This window comes from Sminthopsis crassicaudata, chromosome 1, assembly GCF_048593235.1.
Source record: "Sminthopsis crassicaudata isolate SCR6 chromosome 1, ASM4859323v1, whole genome shotgun sequence".
NCBI classification, from domain to species: domain Eukaryota; kingdom Metazoa; phylum Chordata; class Mammalia; order Dasyuromorphia; family Dasyuridae; genus Sminthopsis; species Sminthopsis crassicaudata.
This window is the reverse complement of record NC_133617.1, coordinates 185,765,822-185,771,493: the sequence shown is the minus strand read 5'-3', so window position 1 is coordinate 185,771,493 and position 5,672 is coordinate 185,765,822. Positions and strand designations below refer to the sequence as shown.

Below are 5,672 nucleotides of genomic sequence, written 5' to 3'. Positions count from 1 at the left end.
TAGTTCATTTGGGGGGTCCATATCAGGAAGGGAAACACAGGATCTGAAGATGGCAACAGCTGAGTCTAGAGGGTGTGTGTCTCCTTGAGTCCCAGAGTCTGCAGGCTGTAGAAGCAGCTGAATGTTTGAAGTTTGAATCCTAGAAGAAATGACTCCCACCAGTAGTCTGAAAATACAAGGTGTGTCCCTCTTGTCCGCCTGCTCCAACAGAAATGCTCCTGTTGTCCACAGTTCTTCGTCAGATAAGGCCACTGTCTAGGGCATTGGCCCTCTACCTGACACGTGCTTATGCTAAAGACGTGAAATTTGGAGCAGATGCCCGAGCCTTAATGCTTCAAAGTGTAGATCTTTTAGCAGACACTGTTGCTGTTACTATGGGGACAAAGGGCAGAAATGTGATCACTGAACAGAGTTGGGGAAGTCCCAAGGTAACAAAAGATGGTGTGACTGTTGCAAAAGCAAATGACTTAAAGAACAAATATAAAAACATTGGTGCCAGGCTAGTTCAGGATGTTGCTAATAACACAAATGAAGAGGCTGGGGATGGCACTACTACTGCCATGGTCCTTGCACGGTCCATTGCTAAGGAAGGCTTTGAGAAGATTAGTAAAGGAGCAAATCCAGTGGAAATCAGTAGAGGTGTAATGTTGATGCTGTCATTGCTGAGCTTAAGAAGCAGTCTAAACCTGTCACAACCCCTAAAGAAATTGCTCAGGTTGCTACAATTTCTGCAAATGGTGACAGAGAAATTAGCAATATAATATCTGATGGGATGAAAAAGGTTGTACGAAAAGGTGTCATCACAGTAAAGGATGGAAAAACGTTGGATGATGAATTGGAAATTACTGAAGGCATGAAGTTTGACCAAGGCTATATCTCTCCATAGTTCATTAATACAGCTAAAGGTCAGAAATGTGAATTCCAGGATGCCTATGTACTCAAGTAAAAAAAGATCTCTAGTGTGCAATCTATTGTATCTGTACTTGAAAATGCAAATGCCCACCGTAAACCTTTAGTCATAATTGCTGAAGATGTTGATGGAGAAGCATTAAGTACACTGGTTTTGAACAGGCTAAAAGTTGGGCTGCAAGATGTTGCAGTAAAAACCCCAGGTTTTGGTGAAAACAGGAAGAATCAGCTTAAGGATATGGCTATTGCTACTGGTGGTACAGTTTTTGGAGAAGAGGGTTTGACTCTGAATCTTAAAGATATTCAATCTCATGACTTTGGAAAAGTTGGGGAGGTTATTGTGACAAAAGATGATGCCATGCTTTTAAAAGGCAAGGGTGAAAAATCCCAAATTGAAAACCGTGTTCAAGAAATTATTGAACAATTAGAGGTTACTGCTAGTGACTATGAAAAAGAAAAATTAAATGAACGTTTGGCCAAACTGTCTGATGGAGTAGCTGAAATAAAGGTTGGTGGAACAAGTGATATAGAAGTGAATGAAAAGAAAGACAGTGTTACTGACGCATTAAATGCTACACATGCTGCTGTGGAAGAAGGCATAGTTCTGGGTGGTGGCTGTGCATTGCTTCGATGCATTCCTGCATTAGAAGCATTAACTCCAGCTAATGATGATCAGAAAATTGGAATAGAAATAATTAAAAAGATGCTGAAAATTCCTGCAGTGACCATTGCTAAGAATGCAGGTATTGAAGGCTCATTGATAGTTGAGAGAATTTTGCAAAGCTTCTAAGAGATAGGTTATGATGCCATGCTTGGAGATTTTGTGAATATGGTTGAAAAAGGAATAATTGACCCAACTAAGGTTGTAAGAACTGCTTTGTTGGATGCTGCTGGTGTAGCTTCCTTGTTAACTACAGCAGAAGTTGTTGTTACTGAAATTCCTAAAGAAGAGGAAGAACCTGGCATGGGAGGAATGGGTGGTATGGGTGAAGGCATGGGAGGTGGAATGTTCTAATTTCCTGGAATAATGCTCTTAGCATTATCATCTGTGATGCAAGCAAGACTCAAGGCAGTGTTCTTCGCTAACTTCAGAGAAGTCAGTTGGAGACAGGACTGAAGAAAAGGCTGATGTTCAAGAAAATCACTATAACCATTAGTTACTGGTTTCAATTGACAAAATATGTAATGGTTTACTGCTGTTGTTATCCATGCCTACAGATAATTTATTTTGTATTTTTTGAATAAAGACATTTGTACATTCCTAATACTAGGTGCAAGATCCATGTATCAATGTTCTGCTTTCAAGTTAAACCAGCTGAGACATTTTTACTATCATTCTGTGAAATCAGAATTGTAGTATTGCCATCACTAGAAGGAAAGTTCAGAAGCAGCCTTTCTGTGCAGACAAAGACTAATTAAAATTGTGTACAAAGTAGAAAAATATCCAATTATGTGACAACCTTTGTGTAATAAAATTGTTTAAAATTTTTAAAAAATTATCATTTTCCCTCTTAGTCTTCTAAGACTTCTCCTGAATCAAAATACAATTCTGGAGAGATAGTAGGGGAAGAAAGATCTAAAATATTCACAGTGTAAGTAGGGCAGAATATAATGGTGTTGTAGCAAATTAATCAAGGGAGTCTCTATGGCAAATATTTTATAGATTTCTAGGACAGAGAAGAACAAACACATTGTGCATGAACCTTTTTTGATTTTACTGTAGTTACTTATTTGGCATTTCTGGCTACTAAAAATTTGATTAAGAAAATATTAAGGTACTGGAATTGAAAGACTGAATGAAAAAATCATTAAAGACTTATTAGATACTAGACAGTGGTAAGTATTAGGGATAATAATACAAGCAAGCAAGCACTAATCTGTTCTCAAAGAGCAGACCAAATATAAAAAGGGTGGGAGGATGTTCAGCAAAAGGCACATTGGATAGACCACCAGGCCTGGATTCAAAAAGATCTGAGTTCAAATCCAGACTCAGACATTGGCTGTGTGATCCTGGTAAATAACTTAAACTTATTTGCCTCAACTTCTTTATCTGTAAAAAAAGCTAGAGAAGGAAATGGCAAAACACTTCAGTATCTTTGCCAAGAAAACCTCACATGAGATCATGAAGATGCAGGCAAAACTTAAAATGTCTGAATAACACTGAAAGGGTGACTACAAGGGCACTGGGCGATATGACAAAGCTTAGAACATGGTTGGGCTTACCACAGTACCTGGTACATAATGGGAGTCTAATAAATGTTTAATGACTGATCGCTTGAAGTGACCAGAAAGTGATGGGCATGATAAGAAAAAGCTCATGGATTAGTGCCAAGGCTCCAAAGAACAGAATCCAGATTCCAGTGGGAGGGAGTGGAGGATGATGGCCATTATTCAGGTATCATGGCTTAAAAATGATCCGGAAAAGGGTCAGCTGATTTCCAAAAGGAACAATTGCTTATTCAGAAAGAGTTCTCAGGGCCTAGAGTGTAGAAAAAATGGATGAGTCCCAAGTCGAAGAACATATCTTGATCAACCCATCCTAATACAGGCAAAGAAATTCTTTCATCCTTATAAGAATATTTTGTTTAGATTTAATGCAATTTCATTTGCAGATAATTTCAGTTAAATCAAAGGATCATAGGCTCTTTGGAGTTAGTTGTGGATGAGATCATTAGTTTTTGTAGTCAGGTGAGCATAGGATCCCAGAGTTAGAACTGTAAGTGAACCTAGAAGCTAACTTTTTTCATTTTACCAAGAGAGACAGTGAAGCTGAATGTCACACAGGTAGTAAGTAGTTAGCAGAATTGAGATCAAAAACTAGTTCCTCTGACTTCCTATTGAATGCTCCATTACAAAAGAAAACATAGCAGATAGAACACCGGACCTAGAAATAGGAAAATTCATCTTTGTGAGTTCAAAAATAACTTCACTTACTAGCTGTGTCCCTGGGTAACCCAGAATGCCTCAGTTTTCTCATCTATAAAATGAGCTGAAAAAGAAAATAGAAAACCAATAATAATATACATACATAAACACTTTATATATATATATATATATGTATATATATGTATATATATATACATAGTAGTACATGTATCAATTACAATTAAGAAGAGAAGCAGAGATGTGAATATATGACTATATATAGATATATATGGATATATACACACACATACAAAATATAATTTTATGTGTATATTTAATCAGTGAGTGAAAAGTCATAGATACAGAAATGAAATCTCAAAAGGATAAAATGATAAGCTGAACCTACTTATTTATAAAAAGGATTTGCCTTTTTTTGCATAACATATAAATCCAAAATAGGTTTAGTTTAATAAGGCAGATTTACATTCCAAATAAATATATGGTGAGTGTGTGTGTGTGTGTGTGTGTGTGTGTGTGGGTGGGTGTAGGGGAAGATGCTTTAGAGGGAGGGGGAAATGAAATGAAGCTTCCAATAGTGAAAGCTGTCCAAAAATGGGACCAGGCTACTATACAACCCTGTAGTTGAAATGTTTCAAGCAAGAGCTAGATAGCTGTTTTTCAAAGTCTATATTATAAAGGGAATTTTTAACTTAAATTACCCCTAAGATTCCTTCCAACTTTGAGATTACAGGATCCTCTGAGATACTGAAGAATATTTTTGTTCATTAATATATAGTGGAACCTCTGTACACTTTGTTAATTGGTTGCAGAAAACATGACAAATAGTGGAAAATGACAAGTATCAAAATTTTTTTTTTTTTTCCAGTGCTACATACATATCTAATCTGCAGCATAGTCAGCTTGCTCCACCCAATTCACTAAAGGCACAAGTGAGGCTTCTAACTGCAGAGAAACAAGCTAGCCCAACCCACCCCAACTGAGCTCCCTGTTTCTTGACCCTACTCACTTTCTGAGAGAAAAGTGATCCTTTATACTCTCCTCTCACTCCATGCTATCCAAGCTTCCTTGAAGGGAGGAGGAAAGAGAGAGATGAAATCAGAAGTAATGGATCCCTCCACATCCCAAGTTTCTAATCATTATCCTCTGCCCCTATCATCTCCATACAGGCTCCTAACACTGCTGCTCATACACTGCTGTTGTTTCTCCTGTTTTTTACCTCCTGCTGAGTACTCCTGTGACTCCATACCTCTTTCAGACCTATTGTTTGGGGAGACAGGAGACAATGCAGAACAACATATCATTATGCAGAAACTATCCCACAACTTCAGCATCATGGGCTCCAACCTTCCCACCACTGCCTTTCCTGGGTAAGAGCTGCCCACAGCCAAGGGCAATAGCAATAGAGGTTGCTAGGCAGTATACCTGGCCAACCTCACTTCCTTACTGATCAACCAAGACAAAAATCAAGTGCAAGTATTACTCAACAAGTGTCAAGAGCTGATGCATTTTTTTCTTAGAAAGCATTCATAACAAGTTCCCCTACAAGGCAAAAACGTAAGCGTGCTAGCAAAACTACTACTAAGAACAGTTAACATTTACATAGTGCTTTAAGATTTGCAAAGCACATCATAAAATTATCTCATTTAATCCTCAAATATGAGTCAAAATTAGTAAAATAACAAACTTGACAGGTGTCAAAGAAAATCTATCACTGAATTGATATTCATATTGAAATATATTCATAGTGCTAAATGATAGATAACTATGTCCCTGAATGCATATTTTTTTAGTAAATTTATTTATTTTCAATAAACATTGCTCTATGAATCATGCTGGGAGAGAAAAATCAGAGCAAAAGGTAAAAACTATGGGAGAGA

At 37.4% G+C, this 5,672-nt stretch overlaps 1 pseudogene; it reads left to right on the top strand.

The window, feature by feature from the left end:
• The first annotated feature begins 212 nt into the window (after positions 1-212).
• On the top strand, positions 213-2,089 carry LOC141545541 (60 kDa heat shock protein, mitochondrial pseudogene; annotated as a pseudogene).
• Positions 2,090-5,672: the final 3,583 nt, after the last annotated feature.